This window comes from Gavia stellata, chromosome 6 (genome assembly GCF_030936135.1).
Source record: "Gavia stellata isolate bGavSte3 chromosome 6, bGavSte3.hap2, whole genome shotgun sequence".
Lineage (NCBI taxonomy): Eukaryota > Metazoa > Chordata > Aves > Gaviiformes > Gaviidae > Gavia > Gavia stellata.
This window is the reverse complement of record NC_082599.1, coordinates 40736774-40758910: the sequence shown is the minus strand read 5'-3', so window position 1 is coordinate 40758910 and position 22137 is coordinate 40736774.

Here is a 22137-nt window from a genome sequence, read left to right as displayed (position 1 = left end):
TAACTAATTGAGGCAATAGAAATTTGTCAGTACATCAAGTGTAATAACACCTTGTCTCCTACTTGGAGAAGGAAAAGAAAAATACTAATTTTAAAATAAATCAAAAGGGGTTAGATTTATTTAAAAAATCCTTGCATCAACTAGAATAGGTAAAATTAGTAAAGGTATTGCAACATATATGTCCTTTCTGAAAGATAGGAAAAGCAAAGCAATAGGAACCATTTTCCATAGCTTTTGGAAAAAAGTTTCATTAACTACAGTTCCAGTTATGACTTTTCATCATACCAATGATAATCACATTTTTCTTCCCATTTAAGTCGATTACATGGTAGTTTAAAAAAACCCTAAAAACACAAAACCCTTTGGATGGGCATTAAATCCTGTTTCTACATTAGAAGTACTTCAGAAGACAACAGACAAACTCTAAGTAATTAATGAACGAGAGGGTAACCTGATCCACCAAGAGTAAAACAGATCAGCCTTAATACTGATTGATCTGCTTTTTAATCTTCTCTAACTCATCAACTACTTTCCCCTCTTAAGAGTTTCATTAGTTGTTCTTCTCATGAGGCTGTTTAAACATGAGAACTAGTAAAGATACTTCAGCAGTCATACTTCATGTTTTTCTACCTAGAAGATACCCTATATCTTTACAAATAGATTAAATAAATTACTTCCATTTTCATCATTCTTATTAGAAAAACACACACCTTACTTTCTTATTTTGGAAAGATTTTCTTAAATATGTGTCTTCACTGAATGTACACTTTGAGTTAGACATTTGTGAAGAGAGACACTGCAAAGTGACAGAGAGAAAATGAACATTGCAGGAAAGCACACCATTGTTAGTTTGGGGAAAAAATACAGTTAAAGAATAAGGCATTATTTGCAAAGAAATCTTAAGCAGAATAATAGAAAAGAAAAATTAGAGGAAACATCTAACAGGTGAAAGTTACCATGTTTGGCACAGGAATAGGCTTTAGATTAAATATGTGGTGCAACATATGCGACATCAGGGAAAAGCTATCCAAGTAGGAGGAGATGACATCTAGGGAGAGAAGAGTGGGCAGCACACCAGGTCTAAGAATGAACAGCAGGAGAGTCAGGCAGTGCTTAGCTGTGCAGAGGCACAGAAGAAAAAAAAGAAAAAAGTACAGTATTTTTGTCTGTAACTGAAGCAATTGCAAGAATATGGAATTCATGATTAAGGTGAGTTTTATGCTGTAATCACATCCATATTGTTTTTGTGTGCTCTTTTCCCAGGTAACCCTCCCTCAACAGGGCTGAAACAAAAGGTTATTTCTGGACTTTGGCTGAAGCAATCAATCTTGAACTCCAGTCAGCTCCAAAATAGGTTGTGCTAGTACAGATGACACTGAGCTTGGAGAATCCTTGTTTTTATTCAGATTTTGACCTCAGTTATTTTCAATATTCCCAAGAATTTGGGATCTCAATTGTGTAAATCCTCTACTAGCTGTATAAAATCCTTTATATACTTCTATACGTTCAACCTATAAACAGTGGCTCTGCTCTGATCCTGCAGTGGATCCAAGCAAGTAAAGCCTTATGTATGCACAGCTCTCCGTGCATAGCAAAATTAGTATAATATAATAGCTAGGTGTAAGGATTAGACTGGGGATCACATTACAGGATTAGGGCAAATATATGTGCAACGGATTTTGTAGGAAATGACCAGCCTTGCAGTAGAGGCAGTCTCAGAGTTCTATTTATAGCATAATCTACTCCCCAGTCAGGTTAAATTAAAATCCTGATCCTTTTTGCATATACTAGTTGGCATATTCTTGGTACAATTTTCAAGAAGAATCTTTTATCTAGGATGGCATTTGCTGTTACAGCGCAGTTTAAGACTCAATACAGAATTTGTGTCAGCACTTTTTGTCCCAGGAAGAGCTGAAATTAAAGTATTAAAACATAGATAATACAGACATTGCCCTGGGAAGACTCACAGCTTCTTCCAGTCTTATAATAAACAAGCACACTAAAACCCATGGGCACTTTATAAGCATTTTTGGGAGGTTTTCTAGCCATGGAAAAGATTTTCCATGTTTTTCTGAAACACATTTATTTTCCAAGAACTAGTGGGTTCTGCTTCGACTAAAAACCTGTTCAGATTATTTCAGCCCAAACCTTAGTTTGTTTCACACTAAGTGACAGAAATCTATGATCACCTTCATATTATTTGATCTAGTGTCAAACAGCAGAGGCAAGAATATTCTATCTTTAGTAATAGTGTGGGATCAAAGAATGTGGAATCAAATCCAGGGTGAGCTGAAATATGCAGCTTGAAATTCAAGATTTGAATAGAATTAATTTTCCCACCTTTCAGTACCATTTTTCTAGGGAGGTTGGTCTACCAGTTTATCCTTAGAAAGCAGCAATCAAAAAATCTTTCAAAAATAAGGATCACAACTTTACTGAAGTGAACTAACAAAAATACTAACATTATGAGCAGATATTTTTATATATCACCAATATCTGATCATCTGTCAGAGGAGGAACATTCACAATTAAGGGCTAGGTATTTTGAAGTTCTATATCTTTCATCTGCTTTGTTTGAAGCTGAATATACATGTAAACATGTAGGTGCAGTTTATGGTGTTTATTTTATCTGAATGGTAATAGCTTACAATTTCTACAAGTAAATTTAATATTACCAAAATGTATTTTCCAAATAAACTCCTAGGCTCCTATAACCCTAACAGCTGTTTTTTCAGTAGAAATTGTGGTCAGATTACTAGACAGGGTAACAAACGTATTATCTATGCTCTGTAAGTGGTTGGAAAGAGATTTTTATAGCTAGAATAGCAGAACATTATAGAACTTACTGCTCTGGGAAGAGAATAATTACTCACAATAGTTTTCTTCTGACATTAAGAATTTCAATTTGTTTTATTCTTTTAGTAGTTGAAAGAAGGATTTTGCTATTTTCTCTATTACATTCAGACTATACAGTTCATAGTTTATTTTATATGCTATATAAACTATATGGAAGATGAATACTTGCAAAATTTGTAAAGAACTGACACTTGATCATAACTGTTGCAGAAACTGGTGTTTAGGATGTTTATTTAATTTACAAGAAGAAAAGAATTATAATAACAAACGAGTGATTAGTCCACAAAAATGCCTGCTGATAAAGTCCAAGGATTGTACTGATATGACATCTGGTAAACAAGAAAAGCAAGCACTTGGAAATCAACAGGCCAAAGTAGGTTAGAAGATAAGTAAAATGAAAGTCTAAATGGCTTATTTTATCATCTATTTTTTAAGCCTCATTGTGGCAGCTGAAGCTCATTTCCTCTGTGAGAACACAAGACCCCATAATCAATCACTCACACACTCCCAAAAGTCACAGCTCCATCAGTGTGAGATCTTGTTTTCAAAATTCTTATCTTCACAATTCCCTTTACATCTCCACCTGCCCAGCCTTTTCATGTGAACCTGAGATCAAATGCACTCTGCAGTGTTGGAATAAAACAAAAGAGCTCACCTACATCTGACATGGCCTAAGAGTGGAAGGCACTTTATTTACCCAATAAGGTCTCCAAGATAGGGGCAGAGCAACAGTTGTTGGAGCCAACATCACCCGGGAGTACCTGCTTGTGACCAACTAGTTACTTGTCTGAAGAACTTCAGCAAGGAGTCATGTTTCCTCCTCCCCTCATTCCAGCTACACTTTTCCTTTCCTTCTCTATGCCTCTATGTTTTCCTCAAAGTCTAGATCGTCATTCACAACTTCCAAACTGTCTACAAAATTAATGCTATCCTCTTTGTCAAGACAACTTGGCAAAGTTAATGACTTGAACTGATACAGTGGTTCTCAGATTTATTTTAATAAATTTTGACTAATCTTGTTCTTCACAAACATTTAATTACAAAACACTAAATACATCTTCCAAGTTTGGGATATTTGCATATTTAATTACATTTCCAGACTCTGGTATGAATATTCTACATTTGTCATAGTTGCTAAATATTGATGTCCTTATCTTGAAAGTCCAACATCATTCAACTCACTATAGTAACAAGGTTATTCTAACACCTCTGATTTCTGGGCCTCTTATCCTATCTAAAATAGTACAAAACATACTATTGCACTTGGACTTTAACATCTTTTGAACTAGAACAGTGGCCACCATGACATTTCAGGTTAAGTATTACCTTCTTATTTTCTTACTATGAAGAAGATATGCAATAATTTTTGCAATTTCTTTTCGCTAACCTTTGGATTATTTGTACCTTTATTAAAGCATTTTGTGACTAATAGGAGAGAATTAGATGGATTTTGATTCCTCCCTCTCCCTATATCACTGTTTATTGACTAAAATAAAGTGCAAGGATCAGCCTCAGCCTGTTCAAACATCAATTAAGTTCAGGTAAAATATTCAGTTTGAGGTACTAACAGCTAAAGATCAAATTTACAAAGGTTTTTAGGTGCTTAAAGAGGAAGGTAGGAAAGGTACAGGATGTTCAGAGATGTTTAATTATGTTGTGTAATTTTGCCTCCTGGGGGTCACCTCATTTTTTGCTGTAAATACCATTGGATGTTCACAGCATCACAGAATCACTAAGGTTGGAAAAGACCTGTAAGATCATCAAATCCAACCATCAACCCAACACCACCATGCCCACTAAACCATGTCCTGCAGTGCCACGTCCACACATTCTTTGAACACCTCCAGTGGTGGTGACTCCACCACTTCCCTGGGTAGCCTATTCCAGTGCTTGACCACTCTCTCAGTGAAGAAATTTTTCCTAATATCCAGTCTAAACCTCTCCTGGCGCAATTCTTGTCCTGTCACTAGTCACATGGGAGACGAGACCAACACCCACTTCTCTGCAACCTCCTTTCAGGGAATTCTAGAGAGCGATAAGTTCTCCCCTCAGTCTCCTGCAGACAGAACAACCCCAGTTCCCTCAGCCGCTCCTCATAAGGCTTGTGCTCCAGACCCCTCAACCAGCTTCGTCGCCCTTCTCTGGACACACTCCAGCACCTCAATGTCCTTCTTGTAGTGAGGGGCCCAAAACTGAACACAGGATTTGAGATGCGGCCTCACCAGGGCCAGGTACAGGGGCACAATCACTTCCCTCGTCCTGCTGGCCACACTATTTCTGATACAGGCCAGGATGCTGTTGGCCTTCTTGGCCACCTGGGCACACTGCCGGCTCATATTCAGCTGGCTGTCAATCAACACCCCCAGGTCATTTTCCACAAGGCAGCTTTCCAGCCACTCTTCCCCAAACCTGTAGCATTCCATGGGGTTGTTGTGACCCAAGTGCAGGACCCGGCACTTGGCCTTGCTGAACCTCATACCACTGGCCTCGGCCCATCGATCCAGCCTGTCCAGATCCCTCTGCAGAGCCTTCCTACCCTCAAGCAGATCAGCAGTCCCACCCAACTTGGTGTCATCTGCAAACTTGCTGAGGGTGCACTCAATCCCCTCGTCCAGATCATCAATAAATATATTAAACAAGACTGGCCCCAAAACCAAGCCCTGGGGGACTCTGCTCGTGACCGGCCACCAACTGGATTCAACTCCATTCACCACAACTCTCTGGGCTCAGCCATCCAGCCAGTTTTTACCCAGCAAAGAGTGCACCGGTCTGAGCCACGAGTCGCCAGTTTCTCCAGGAGAATACTGTAGGAGACAGTGTCAAAGGCTTTACTAAAGTCCAGGCAGACAACATTGACAGCCTTTCCCTCATCCACTATGTAGGTCACCTGGTCATAGGAGATCAGGTTGGTCAAGCAGGACCTGCCTTTCATGAACCCGTGCTGGCTGGGCCTGATCCCTTGGTTGTCCTGCATGTGCCCTATGAGCATGTTGAGAAGGTGTTCTCACTTTATCCTCCCCTATGCATGAGGGAAATTATTTACAGCCATTAGGACCCTCATTCTTCTGGATCTTAATATCTCCCCAATTCCCCCACATAATAATTCCCTAATCTTTACCTATCCAGCCCATTTTGACAAAGATGGCCAAGGCAGGCTGCTCCCTGGAGTGTCTTTCAGCGCAGCTCAAGTTCAGCAGACAGCAGTGATGTGTAGTTAGGGGCAGTAACCTCTTCAGCCATCCAGCAGCAACAGCTGAAGGAGTATGCAATCAGACCCTAAACACTTTAGAACCCTGGCCCCTGAGTTGTATGTGAACTGGGCCCTTATTCTCCAATATAATAATGTCACTAAAAGAGTAGCTTTACCATAAGTAGGACATGAAGCATTATCAACAAGAATAAAAGCAGCATGTGAAAGATTCTGGAAAGAATTAGCTTAAAATAAAATTCTGTGAAATATTAATTTGGTTAAACTGTTTCCTCCAGTGAAAATACAAGCTAATGACCTGCTGATTGAGATCAACTGCATTTTTCATATACTTTTAGATTATTGAAGTGTGGTACAAAAGCTTGTAAATTAATTTCACAGCTAGCTGTGCCTCCATTTCCGTAGCCTAGTAGGGCAATATGGTACTATGAATTTTATAACTAGCAGAAATTTGTTCTAACTAATATTATCACTGACTACAGTTTGAGCTGCAGGAAAACAGCTTGTATATGTATATTTTGGCCCAAACACTTCAATACAGTGATATACATGGCTGTTGCAAGTATTTTGAGTACAAACCAGGTGCTAAGGTATGTGCATGATTTTTTTTTACTTAATTTTTTAAAAATTAATTTGGAACCAATGCTCTAGTCCTATAAACACAATCTTATGTTCTCCAGAGCTGATCCAGCAAAACACTTAAAACATATACTAATATAGGACTGGTAATATGCTTAATGCTAAGCTCTGATTTAGTGAAATGCTTTTAGCCGTTGCTTAAGTGCTATTTTGTAAGATAAGCATACTGAAGTATTAAAACTCTCAACATACATTTTTCCAGGACTGTGGTCAGTGTTTGCCTCCAGCCATAGCATGACCTGGTTACTTATGTATTTAAAAGCTCCTGAATAGAAAAAAAGTCCAGCTCTCTGATGGTGTAATTGCACTGGTGGCACTGGAGTTACAGTATAGCTTCCAGCCCATGGCTTTAAACATCGTACAACATACACATTTTGTGTTTGCACTGGATCTATATACTACTGCTGTCGCTGCAGGTGTCATGGACTCAGATCAGATGAATATTTAGAAGTTTAGGATATGGGTTTAGATGGGCTTTCAGTGCCAAAAGAAAAAAGGCATGGTGAGGGAAAGGGCACAGTGCAGGGGGAAGTGCAAAGGAAAAAGAAAAAAGTAGCTGCCCAGACTTGCTTGTTATATTCTATTTCTACCTAGAATAATTATGACCTATTAACTTATCTGTAGTTTATCTAGATTTGAAAACTATTAATTTTAGATGTACATGGAATTATTTTAGAGAAGGATACATTTTTCTTAGCAGTTTTATTTATATGCTGTTAACCCAACAATCCATTCTGTTTCCTTAAAACCTTAAGGAAGTTGTTGGAGCAACTGTTACATAGCAGTTGAATTTGGTAGAAGATAAATGCAATACTTCCAACCATAACCTGAACATAAAATTGACACTAGTTTTTTTTCTCCCTTATACACTTTGTATTTTGTCTCATGACAATCCATTCCATATTTCCTTCATTGTTATGCTCACCTTTTATACAGCCTAGGTATATTGAAAATCCCATGTCCCATTTCTAACTATATTTTCTCTTATATCCTAATTGTATTATGTATGATAAATTAGTAAGGACTAAACAAACAGCAAGGTTATTTTATTTGAGGAGTGCTGTTCCAATTCACCAAACACTGTTTATAACATTAGCAAGGCTTCATCTGCAATACAGAATAGTATGTAACTTAGTGTTATTGTTTATTATGGAATGTATAAGTGATATTTCAATGGTAACAGTAATGAAACAGACAATATCCGAGCTGCCTTGGCCCAACACCTATCATGTTACAGTAGCATGTTCCTTTTAGAAAGATAAATACTGTGAAAAAACTTTGTCAAATTCGATCACAAAGCTGTGTCTCCATAGACCAAATTCAGGTGGTTACATAAGTACATGAATCACGTTTAAGCACATAAGTTAATCATAATTAAGTTAAACACACAATTTATAAAAGTAGTTTTTAAACACCCTTTATTTCTTATAAGTTTTCATTTAACAAGGCTTGAATCTTTAACCATCTATTAAAACAGAGCTGCTCTCATATGCAAAATCTAAGCAATCAGCTTAAAGAGAATAGACAATAGACACGATGTTTTTTTATGTTGAGCACCCATGTGATTTTGAATATTACAAAAGCTGCTTATTTGCATCACAAGGGCCAGATACACAAAAACATTAAGCACTGAGTATTCTTCCTTTTCAGCATGATATAATTATCATATTAGAAAGAGAATGAGCAGCTGTTAGGTAAATCTGTCCTGGCACAAATCCATAGAAATAGATACTAAAATAAATAAAAGTAGTATCTCGCCCAGTTCATGTCACAAGTTTCAAATGTCACTTACTCCTAGCAGTCCCCGTTCAAATCTGAGTGAGCACTGGTATTTCAAAGAATACTCTTAGGGGTCCCTGAACAATCTAAATACACTTTCAGCAGAATTTAACACCCCCCCCCAAAAAAAAAAGGGAAGCTTAGCAGCCTTTTTGGAGGCTGCTAAAGGAGCCCTGAGGACTTTTACTGAGTCTGAAATAAGGACCACTAATCAAGGATAGTGTATCAATATTGACAAAGAATTTCCTTCCTTTTACTACTCTGAATCATAACTTGAACCATTTTTCAATCCAATTTTCAGGATTAATTATTTTTGCTTCCCACTGGCACTGCAGACAGAACACAATGAGTATCTGAGAGATCTGGAACCAATCCAGCTTCTAAGAAAAGAGTCTTTAATAATTCAATTTTGCTCATCTCTCCTGGTTTAAAAAGGTCGTCTTCTAGTCTTGCAAGACAAATTCCAAACTCAAATTTCAACTAGGACTTTCAGTATATAGTATTAGCAGGCTTTCAGTATATAGTACTCACATTGGAACTCACACACATTCTTGTTTACTTTAAGCAAAAAAAGTCCTTCCTTGACAATACTGCACAAATACAAGTAGAAAAGAAATTTAAGAACTTTCTAGACCAAGTGATAACACATGCTAGCAAGCCTACAGTTCGCTATTTTGTTAAAATAGGATGCCACCTACTGCTTAATACCCTGAATTAAAAATAAGAGAAATCAATTCCCTAACGACATACAACCACCTAAGTGAGAGCACGCGTGATGAATGTTTTGAAATGCTGTTGCACTAGTCCACTTCTCAGTAAAGACGTTCACACCTAGCTTAAGGCAAAAATTGCTACTGTATGATCTCTACTGCTGGAGGAGTGGTATTCTTTATATTTAATTGAAAGGACAAGTGCACACAAAAGGTAAGGTTTTCCTTATGGAAGGTGGCATTACTTTGTGACAAAGTTAGTTTAACTGCAAGTTTGCTCCCCAGTTCACTGAAGTTAGCAGAGGCAGTCATTGGCTTTGGATCAAATCCCTACAAACAGCGGGCAACTCAGTGACAGTTGCTTTGAGATCTAAAAGTTTGATGCAGTTTAAAAAAAGAAAGAAAAAGATAAATGCAGTCTGTCAGTACAGCCCAAGGAGTTTACTTTAAGCTTCAAAAGCTAGCTAGCAATATATCTAGAGGTGTACATGAATGTTTGCAATGTTCATAAGTGCACAGTACTTTAAGTCTTTACTTTACCTTCACTCATATAATCTAAGGAAAAAATCCATTACTGCTACAGCCAATGAACAAAGAAAACTAGCCTAAAGCAAGCAAAACTAGCTTAAGAAGTTCCTGGCTTGGTGCTCCTTCCCACCTCCCTGGAAGAATTTCAGCCTCCTCAGTTTTCCCAGTAGAATTTGTTGAATAGCTGCTCAATAAATCAGATCAGCAAACTCTTCTAGATTTAGAGCAATCTCCCCAAACCAGGTTTCTTTTCCCACCTATACAGCTCCTCTGATCCATGTTATATTGTAACCCCGCCAACATCTGTGCCAGCAAAATGTGCAGGGGCAAGGATCCCTAGCACAAAATCTGGTGGTACAGAGATTTCTGAAGCCACCTTTGCTGCCAGAGGCAGCGCACAGTGTAATTTCTCAAAGTTCTCCTCTGCTTATGAACTGAAATAAAACAGATATTTCTATCACATTTGAATTACATGCAACCTCTTCTACTCAGGAAAGAGCCGCAGTAACTGGACAAACACTTTGTATTTTTTACACAAGAGGGAAGAGTTGAGCAGAGCACACTAAGAGCTCAGACCCCTGCTTTCATTTGTGACTGAGTGCAGTTTCTCAGCATAGCATTTGCATATTTGCCAGAGATGATGATTTATAAAGGAAAATAATTACCAGTTTAGAGGATGGGAAATTAAACTAAGGATTTTCCTGGTGTGTTCAGACTATTTCAAAGCTTTTCTCTTACTGGCCTTATGGGGTATGTATGTGAGCAGGGAAGTACTTTGCCACTGTCTTCAACTAGTTTTACACCAGGTTCATGCTAAATCTGTAATAGAGTCAGATAACTTCTCTTATTTGAATCAAAAGATAATAATAAAAAGTCAACAAATAATGTATACTGAAAGAATGGCTTTAGTCCACTTTAAAGTTCTGTCACTCATTGCATGAGCTGACTTAAGAGATACAACAGGCTGAAATTTTATTAAACTACACAATGCAAAAAACAGACAGTTTGTTTTGGGTTATTAATCAAGACCTTAAGAAAAGGATGCAAAGCCTCTTTTGGGGGAAGCAAGACCTTAAATTACAGCCTTGCTGTAATGCCAAGTTCATCCTAGCCATTCGACAGCTTGGTCCAGAGAAACCAAGCAATGTCTGTTCTTCCTACATAATATATAATCAGTTTATCAAGCATATCATGTTAACCTTCCATGTATCACATGCTTTAATTACCAAGCATGCACACAAGTTCCAAATGTATGCAACCAAATGTGTGAGGATCAAGCTGTACTGCAATATCTAAACATACTGCAGCTTGTAAGTTCTCCAACAAACAACACTGTGTCTTTCACTTAGAAATTATTAGCTCTCTAATGAACCAAGATATTGTCATCATTAGTCTAGCATCTAATCACCTACTATACTGAATCCTCAGTCCCTCAGGTCATTCAGAGACCTCTTTGTTTCAGTTGCATAATTGCAATAATTAAACTTCATATTTCTGGTCCTTCATAGCATTGCTTTAGCCTGCAGTGATTTCCTTCAGGGATAAAGTGATAACACTTGCATAATTGCATTGCTTACTCAGGACCAGCCCGCTCACTGTTGTGTTGGTTGGGGTTGTCCATACATGTTTCCTCAGAATCTACCCAAAATGGGACTTCTGATGATATTATCAAGAGAATACCATTATAAGCACATGCATAAAGGGACCAGAAGTGATATACAAGAAAATACAGTGTGAAACCATTGACTGAAACATCCTTACTGCTCAGCTGTGTGACAGCAAGAGTTAGCTGAAAAGACACAATTCTGTGAATACGGGAGTTCAAAAGCGTAGGCCTCCTGTACATCACCCAATTTTATGGGTAGTCATGTTAACCCCAGGAGTGAGCTTTAGGAGATTATGAGTGGAAGAATTCCAAATATTGACTGTCAGATTGAGAAGTATGAGGAAGAAACCTAGTAAGCAGCTTAATCACGCAATCCTAATTACTGAAATTGATAGAAATGATGTAATGAACTGATGTAGTTACTTCCAATGGGCATTAATTACAAAAACATTTCCAGCAAAGTCTTTTTTCCTAGTCTGGAATCTGATTTCCTGGGGGAAAATCCAAACCTTTAATGTTTTGCTTCATTACCTCAAAAATACTTTTATTTGCTCCCTAACACCCATTCTGTTTCAGAAGTGAGAAGTTTAGCTATAGCTAGTGCTAAATAGTTCCCCTTGTCAATTTTGGAATTTTGTCTACTGAAAGTATTCCATTAAAACTTGTCTATTGCTTTTCAGAGACAGAATATTTCACTAGCATTTATACTTTGCAGGCTTCATTCATAACCTCTTTCGAGGGAGAGCTCAAAATAATGTTGGTTTTTTTCAGATGGCTATTTATTAACTTCCTCACTGCTTTATTCTCTCCCACATCCACCTTACCCTTTATTTAGCATGGCCTTTCACATGTCCTGCAAACAGAAACAATGACCCCAAAACAGAATTCCACATCTGGACTTAACTTACAGAAACAGCATCCAAACACTCTAAAACATGCTTTAACCCACTCCAGGCGTAAGGTAGCCCTGAGTTAACCCTCCCCAAAGGTACAACAGCATTTAATTTTAGATCAAAGGGACAGACGTTTTAATTGGTTTTATCATATCATGTTCTTTGTATGAGTCACTTGGTGAAGCGTAAGCCTTATTTATTAATAAAGGATTAATAAATCTTATTTCACACTGTAAGTGCAAAACCAAGCCAGCAACAGAAAGAAGCTGTTCAACAGAGAATCAGGAAGTCTAGCACATATTCAGGTGTTCCACTTGGAAAACTTGGGGTATATATTACAACTCCAAAGTATTAACTTTCTATCGCACCTGCCTAAAAAGCTTTTCTTAGATAAACATGAAGATAAGGAAGACTAAATTGTTGCAATACTTATGGTTTCAGTGGGATTAATGAGGTTTAGGAAAAAGCAACTACCCACATATTTTTATTGTAACACTGCTGTGGGTGTTCTTTCAGCATCTTTTTCCTGCTGCTCGTACCTCCTGCGTGAATAACGTTCAAGACCGATCAAACCAGGAGTTCGCCTAAGGCCGCAGGGAAAACACGGGTTTTCCATGCCCGGGCGCCGGTGTGGCACGACCCCCCCCTAGCGCACCCCGCGCCGCACTGCAGCCGCCGGCAGCGCCTCCCCCCGCCGGGACACGGCCCGGGCGGCAACACCTGCTTGCCTCCATCGGGCCGGGTTTCTGTCTCCGTGTACGTACAGATGTAGATGTACACTGTATACCTACGCGCATGGTACATTCACTGCAGCTGCTTGCGACAATGGGAAAGGAGCAGCTGGAAATTCAGTCTAATTTGGCCTTTTAAACATAATTTCTATAACTTTATCTAGCACCTCAAGTGTAGGCATCTGATTATCTTTCTCCTTCTCTTTACTATGAGAAGGAGGAGGGAGTTGTACAGAAGGAAAAGGATTGATTTTAAGGTAAGAGTAATCACAGAATCACTACGGTTGGAAAAGACCTGTAAGATCATCAAGTCCAACCTGAAAAAAAAAACCAAAAACAAACAACCCACGCAAGCCAACCACCACACAACAACAACAAGGCACAACACACCAAAAACCAACCCACCCAACACCACACAGCACCATGTCCATCAAGCTACATCCCACAATGCCACATCCACACGCTCCTTGAATACCTCCAGGGAGGGTGACTCTACCACCTCCCTGGGCAGCCTATTCCAATGTTTCACTACTCTCTCAGTAAAGAACTTTTTCCTAATATCCAGCCTGAACCTCCCCTGGCGCAACTTGAAGCCATTTCCTCTTGTCCTGTCACTAGTCACTTGGGAGAAGAGACCAACACCCACCTCTCTGCAACCCCCCTTCAGGTAGTTGTAGAGAGCGATAAGGTCTCCCCTCAGCCTCCTCTTCTCCAGGCTGAACAACCCCAGCTCCCTCAGCCGCTCCTCATAAAACTTGTGCTCCAGACCCCTCACCAGCTTCGTCGCCCTTCTCTGGACACGCTCCAGCACCTCCATGTCTTTCTTGTAGTGAGGGGCCTAACACCCACACCACCATGCCCATCAAGCCACATCCACACGCTCCTTGAATACCTCCAGGAAGGGTGACTCCACCACCTCCCTGGGCAGTCTATTCCAGTGTGTTACCACTCTCTCAGTAAAGAAATTTTTCCTAATATCCAGTCTGAATCTCCCCTGGCACAACTTGAGGCCATTTCCTCTTGTCCTGGGAAGAGTGAGAAGAGAATGACAACAAAACCTCACTCTATGCTTCGCCGTTACACAGGTCACCAGTTAGACATGACAGAGGAAGAACAAAACAAATGTGTTAATTAGTGAAGTCTGATAGTTCACAACAGCAAGGCTATAATCTACCTGTGCAATGCAACTGCAGCTCAAGTGTTTGCATGAAGCAGTATTGAGCAGGGCTTGCTTTTGATCTCCACAGAACACCGTGTAAAATTGGTGTTCATGTGTCAGAAAGATGAAAATGAACAGAGACACTGAAATAATCAGACAAGCAAAGATCTTTCCTCTTTGGAGATGGTTCAGAAACTTACAGAAAAAAACAACTTGAACTGTGAATGCTGACGTGTCAGATAATTGTGTGTTCATCTGTGTGAGTGATTATCAGAAACTGAAGTTTTGAACGCTCAGGAACAAGCCTACTTCTTAGGATTGCAATCAGCAACAAAGTCCAGTTGGAGATCAGTCACTAGAAGCATACCCCAGGGTACTGTGGCCAATACTCCTTAACCTCTTCATTAGTGACATGGATGATAGGATAGAGCACACTGTCAGAAAGTTTGCAAATGATACAAAACTGGGAGGAGTGGCTGATACACCAGGTAGTTATGCTACATTTCAGAGGGACCTTAACATGCTGGAGAAAAGGGCTGACAGGAATGTCATGAAATTCAACAGGGGGAAATGCCAAGTCCTGCATGTGGGGAGGAATAACTGATTGCACCATTACATGCTGGGGGTTGGGGGGGAAGTATGTGCACACCAGCACCAATCAGCTGCAAAGCAGGTCTGCAGAGAACAACCCTGGGGTACTGGTGGACAAGTAGTTGACCATGAGCCAGCAATGTGCCTTCATACCCTGGGCTGCATTAGGAAGAGCTTTGCCAGCAGGTTGAGGGAGGCAATTCTTTCCTTCTGTTCAGCCTGGTGAGGCCACACACCTGCACTGCTGGGTCCAGATCTGGACTCCCAAATACAAGAAAGATGAACTTACTGGAGCAAGTCCAGCAAAGGACTACAAACACAATCAAGCTTGGAGCATATGACATGTGAGCAGAGGCTGAGAGATATGATACCATTCATCATGGATAAAAGAAGTTTTGGGAGAGGGGGCAATGAAGGGGTGCGGAGAGGAAATCTTGTAAATGGGTATAAATACCTGATAGGAGGGAATGAAGAGGGAGCCAGACTTTTCTCAGTACATAATGACAGGTCAAGAGGCAATAGGCACAAATTAAAACACAAGGAATTTCATCTGAAAAGAAGAAAAACCCTTTTTTTATTTTAAGGGTGGCCAAACACTGGAGCAGGTTTCCCAAAGAGGTTGTGGAGTCTCCATCCTTGGAGATATTAGAAATCCAACTTAACACTGTCCTAGGGTAATAGGCTTTCATTGACCTTGCTTGAACAGGGAGGTTGGACTAGATGATCTCAGGAGATCACTTCCAACCTAAATGCTTCTGAGATACTCACTAGCTGCAACTGGTACTGGCTGCTTCTAAGTTTTGATAAGACCTGAACTAAAAAAAAAGAAAAATGGCACCTCCTCCATTAGAAGGCTGACTTTCTTATACTTCTGCACATATGTTATATAGATTGGGAAAACTGGGGGGCTTGGGAGCCTAGAGTGAATTGAACAAAGTAAATTGAACAAAGATCACATGGAAAATCTAAACTGTTATCCTCTGCCCCACTTGAGCAAGTTCAAGTTTTGTAAGAAGGTAGTATTATTCTGAAACAGTGATAACCCATCTCCTAATAAAAAAGCAGTATAAAGATTTTATTATTTTCCCTCCTGGTTTGTCTGGATGCCAGACAGCACCATATTTCAGCCCTTCTCTGACACTTCTTTGATAATTCTAGTTTGGTGTGGCCAAAGTAGAAAAATACAACCCATTTTCTCCATTCCATGTGAGCTGAAGTGTGACAAATTGTTTGGGATATCAGCTGTCTTGGTACTGGACCTGACCAATTTCTTTGCATCCATAGCACCGGTTATAGTGTTCTGCATGGATGAGGAGTGGCTCATGACTACATATCTCAATCACTACCATGTGGCAAAAAATATCTGCCTGGGACTTAGGAAGGTCTCTGGCACCTTGTGGTCATCTTTCCAATCCAATCCCTTTACTAAAGCAGCAAATGAAGGCCTAGCATCTCCACACCACAGGTAAAGCATCTGAGGGGAACTCCCTGTGGAAGCCGAGTACCTAAACTTCCACCCTCAGAATAACATGCAATTAACACAGAGTGGGCCTCAGCCAGTCTCCCACAGGCAGACTATGTATGTTTAGCTGTGAGTCTACCCTAGAGTTATTGTGCACAGAATGGGAAGCAAAGCATCTACCGTATTTTCCTGTCATTTCCTACTGCCAAAGAAAGCCCAATACACTATGCAAACCTTTATTTCCTGCTTCTTCCATTTTGTCCTTGCCTAATGCCCCCTTACAAGTGTTGCTCTTCTCTGCAACCTGCTTTTTTTCTGTCTCATAATACCTCTTGTATTATTCAGGCACACTCGCACGTATTTGCTGTTCCACTAATGATGTCTGTCTTGAATGCTCCATTGCCAGCTCCTCCAACATTTCCAAGTTTTTCTTCTGTATTTTCTCACAACTGTAAAATACTTTCTAAATTGAACACAAAACTATTCCCTTGGAAATTGACCCCTTTTATGCATCATGACAAAGCTAAGTCCAGAAGCAAAGCCCAGCCAGCTGCAATTAGCATGTTTGTGCAGCAGTCAGAAATAACAGATTGTATTTATGAATTTGTATCTGACAACTTCAGAATTAAGCAAAAATATCATAGGAACACAGATAGCAGCAGGATCCCATTTCTGTTATCAACAGTCTCCTTTCTGGTTTCTTTTTTTTCCTCTTAATTACTTGTGCTTTGTTCCAAATTAGACTATTTTCTTTGGAGCAAGAGTCTTATTATTAAGTACTTATGAAACACTTGGACATTCAGATTAGAATCTTTATGTGTGCATATAAAACAAACCACAGTTGATAATGAAAACAAGAGTTAACAGGTTCCTGACTTGTGGTGAACTAAAATTTGTGGCCCATATTTTCAATTTAAGATTAATGAGTGCTATAAGGAATTATATAAGCTTCATAATTCAGGGGTATTTTTGGCAGACTGACAGATTTAAATTTTTTTTTAAGTGCTGATTCTTATTATGTCACTCACTGTGGATTTTTGCCTCCTGTAAAATTAATTACTAGTCTTTTGATGTAAAAAGTCTGTTCTCAGAAAAAGCTACCTCAGGACATATAGATACAAGTCTTACCACTAAGAAAAGGTACTGTAAATGGTGCTTACATTTTGGAGGCACAAAGTAGCTCTTGCAAACTTAGCCTTGCTAGTTGAGTGGTTACTGTGGCTACTTCAGGATTGATTTTAAGGATGAGTCCAACCTATGCTTGAGCTCACACTCATCTCATACAAGTTATTTAGACATAAGCCATTCCCGTGGTGAGAAAAAATCCTGTTTCCATGGTACCCTTTAGCATAGGTCCAAGCATGTGTTTGTCTACAGTGAAGAGCAGTGGCACAGGAACAGTAGTACTTTCTCAGTCCATGTCTCCTGTGCATTCTCTAAAAATGCCCTGTGTATGATTGAGGTAGTGGAAACAAGCCCAGAAACAGTGCATGGTTGAGATAGAGGAAACAAGCTTGCCTTGTCTTCTCACTAGAAGCATGTGCCATCAGGTCCTTCCAAAATGGCACTCCACAATACATATGCCACCAAGATCTGGACACCTGTGAGTGCAGGTCCCAGAGCAAGCCATACTTCCCCCATTCTTGTGTCTGTTCCTGTGGCATTATTGCTGGAGGTGACTTAGAAATTATATCTGTATTCACATTTTAAGGAAAGGTACAGCATTAAAGAAACTTTCAGGGTGGAGCGTGGCAGTCATGCAAGGGTTCCATCCCACAGAAATTCCCTAGGCAACCTTAGGTGTTGGCAAAACCAGGGGAGCTTGGTGTGCTGACTCCAAGAGAAACTATACAGAGAGAGGAGCGGAGCCACCGCGGCCAGGCTCTCATAGGACAGGAACTGGAAGGTACTATGGAACAATGAGCTGGAGACTCACCCTGATAACAGGATATGTACCTGGTCAAAGACAATGCTATTGTACAAAGAAACAACAACCTATTTAGTGTCTGTAATGGTGTGTAGTGGAATGCCTGGGAATGGGCCCACAGTCTGTCACCTTTTGACAAAATACTCACTATAATCTCATTATAATACTAAAAACACACCTCCATCCCAAAAGTTACCCACCTCCAAGGTGCAACCGCCCCACACTGAGCTTGCACTCTGAATTTTTCTTGGTCTATACCTTCAAAAGCAAAGCGAGAAACTCTTACACCAATTACAACAAAGAAATATGTGACTAGAGTCACTCAAGCTCCACCTCTAAAGTAAAAATAGTATGAAAAGGCTTAAGAGAGGAGGGATGTTAGGGAAGATACCATCACAGACCTGCTCTGACATCTGGGATCAGTCAACAGGCTGAGCCTCCCCTCCCCCCGATAGGGACGCCTTTGGGTAAGATTTGAATGTTGGGCTATACCAAGTGTTTCCCCACAAGATTTAGAAACCTCTGTAGAGTTGTTTTGTGATTTAACGTGTTTGTAGCCAGGCTATATTACTCATATTCTTGGTATGTGCACATGCTTGTGCAGCAGCAGCTCTATCACTGGCAATCCAAAAGAACTTGTGGATAGGTTGCTTTAATCAACTACACTATTCATTAATCTAGCCATGAGAGTCCTCATTGAACATGACCAAATTCCCTAAGGGTGCCCGTGCTAGTTCATGCAATGCGGCTAGACTAGAAAGCGTATGGAGTCACAAGTGCATCCGTAATCGTGGGGATTCAATATATACATATATATTGAGCGTGATCAGACTTGTAATACAGAGAATTGGGCATCACTCAGAATGTAAGCCTAGCTGCCCCCAGCCCCTCTGATATCTGAGGACAAGCTGGAATGCAAGGGGGTTTATTTTCTGCCAAATTGCTTTGCCCCTTTAATGCGACAGTGCCTTAGCAAATGGGTATACTGATTTACCAAAATGGAGTTGCTCAACAGCTGCCCGAAAAGACTTTGTGGAGAAACTACCAAAGAAGGATTTCTGCAAGGCATACGAGATAAAGGCATGAAGGAGCAAAGTATTAAAATATATTTAAATCCAAGGAAAGTTTATGAAATATATACAGTACCAGTACTTATCCTGACACTAGTGGCAATTAAGCACAATAGGAATTAGTGGGGGGAGGAGCAAGGAGAAAGGCACACTTATGCTGGAGCACATTGAAAACTAAAATGAGGCTTCACAGGCCTAAAGGAAAAAAGCTCTGCTATTGTTTCTTCCTATTAAAGGCTTACCAGCCTTCAACCTTCCCTTTGCTGCTAGAGACATGCAGGACACTTTTGGCACACTTAAAAATACATACATATATGTGAAAAAAGTCTGTGTAATTTTCATTCTAGGGCAAGAAATAAAACTTTAGTGACAAGTGGCCTGAGAGGAATCATATTGTTCATGACTGGAAGGCACTGAGAAACAGGCTCACTGTTAATATAAATATTTTGTTTCCTCATTCCACAACTAAGATGAAAAGGTAAATTTCACTGTTATTTTGAAAACACTTTTTTTTAAACTTCAGCAGTCTTGAAAAGTGTTCTTTTTCCCCCTCCCGTCTCTGCCAAGCTTGAGTTTGATTCACATGAGAGAAATCCAAACCAAAAAATAGCATTCTACCCGAAATATCTCTTTCAATGACACGCTGTAAAGCTACAGGGAGAAATTAATCTCTTCAGCTATTTCAGCAAAACACATACCTTACTAAATACTAATTCTTCTGTACCTTGACAGTAGAGTGTTTTTTTCAGTGACCATTTTGATCCCATTTAACTCTCAATACATGGCATTTACATACCTAAATATTTAGTTCCTACTATGACGTCTACAGAGGTGTTTTTTTAAAAATTTTTACAGCATTATTAAACTGAAGTGTTAGTTTCCAGGACAAGAATACCAAATATTCATCCTGTAATAAGTCCCTGTGAAAGCTGTGAATGAATTAGAGTTAAACCATGCCAGTTTGCTATATCATCTGTTTCTCTGCAATAGCTAGCTGAAGGAATTTGGAAGAACTGGTTTGACAACACTGGCACAAAGCAGGAGTAAGAGCACCTGAGGAATCAGTAGGAATTGCACTAACAATTAATTTACCACCCAAATCCAATAGTTCCTGCAAAAACATTTCAACCCAGCTTCTACTAGCACAACAAAAAAGAAAGCATTCTTTTTTCTCTTCACTGTAACAACCAAATCAACCATTTATCACAACAGCCTGCTAACCTGACAAAAGTTATCCTCACATTTATTTGCCTTCATGATGTTGCAATACTTACAGCTGCTGTCTGTCTGCCTGCCTCCATAGTATGCCCTCTGCACATGCCCAGCCAGCTCCACAGCTGGTGAAAAATCAATCCAGCTGCACTGAGGCAAAAGGAGCCTTATTGATCTGCACCAGGTGAGGACCATTACGGCCAATGGAGCCACACCGACACACTCAGCTGAGAAGCCATCTCTGCCATCACACTGTGACCACAAGCAAGAAACATGTGCAAGCACACTCTTAGTCTTATCTGTGACTCAAAAGACTTCAGTTACTGAAGGCCAATCAGATAATAAAAGTCATGCTTTTGCTTTGTCTGAAATGAAGTCTTCTGAAAAATTGATTTTTGATACTTCACACCTTCTCAAAATTGAGTTTTTGATTCTTAAGACCTTTCCAAAGACTGACATAATGCTATGTAGAGTGAAGTAGTATAAAATACTGTAAACACACACACACAAAAAATCATTAAAGAGCATAATCCCTGCATAAACTTCCATCTAGGAGTACACTGAGGTTTTAAGTAGTATTCAACATTACTTAACACATTTTTAAACATCTCAGTACAAACTGCAAATGCAGTCTAAAAATCTTAAAAACCCACAACTGAATGTTTTCCATAGAGAAGAGACTTCCTACTGCATGACAGTCAATTTAAATATTTGTCTAGTTTTTTTCTTTCATTAAGTGGTAATTCAGCTCTTCATCTTTTCCGATTTTCTTTACTCACTTTCATGCAATTACTGTTGGGGGCTCTAATGTTAATGAGTTATACACAGCATATTTAGAAATGAAATGCGCTTTTAGAGTATGAAGTTAAGTTAATGGAAGCATCAACCTGAATAGATGCAAAAGCCAGACATCTTTGATATCAGTGCTTGATTGATTTTATAAGTCAGGTGTTCATATGAATAAGTAACCCTTACTTAGCTCAAGGAGCATTTTGACAAGAAATTTGCACTGATGAGTTATAAAGCCTTTTTATAAGACTCTGCTTTACATTGTCCCTCATATTTTTGATCTCATTTGCCTTCACTCTTAAATAATCTACATCCTTAACATCATGGCAGATCTATATATTACCATAAAAGCCTTCATACAGCTACTTATAAAACCTTTACAAATTAAGAAATATGTGAAATTATTGATGTGAAAAGCATGACCCTACTTCTGAAAATATTATACTTTATGTATAAAGGGTTCTTTATCATCTTCTCTTGTTACAATGAAACAGCTAATAAGTGTTGACCAAGTACTTTCTAGTGAGTTCAACAGTTTACGTTTAAAGTAATCTCATTTTTAAATACTTTTCTGTCCATTCTTTTTTTAAATTGATTAAAGACATTAGAAAATACTATTTCAATAAGAAAATATGAGTTATTATAAGTAACATAATACTTAAAAGCATCAAATGTTGATCTATCTTACTGAACACATAAGCTGTCAGACTTTTAACCACATCAAAATGAAGTTAACCAGATTTTGCAACTTATTCCCTTGGTGTTTTCTTCCCTAATCTGAAATGAGATTAGTATATTAGACTAAAGACTCAAAGCTGACTGAAAATTGTTACTCTGTCCCCAACAAATATCTATTTATCACATAGAAGAGACACATAAGGATATTCTTTGGGTGTACAGCCACAGAGACTGAATGTGAACAGGACAAAAAGCCAAAACTGCATTTCATTATAAAGTTTTTGTTACTACTGTGAGCA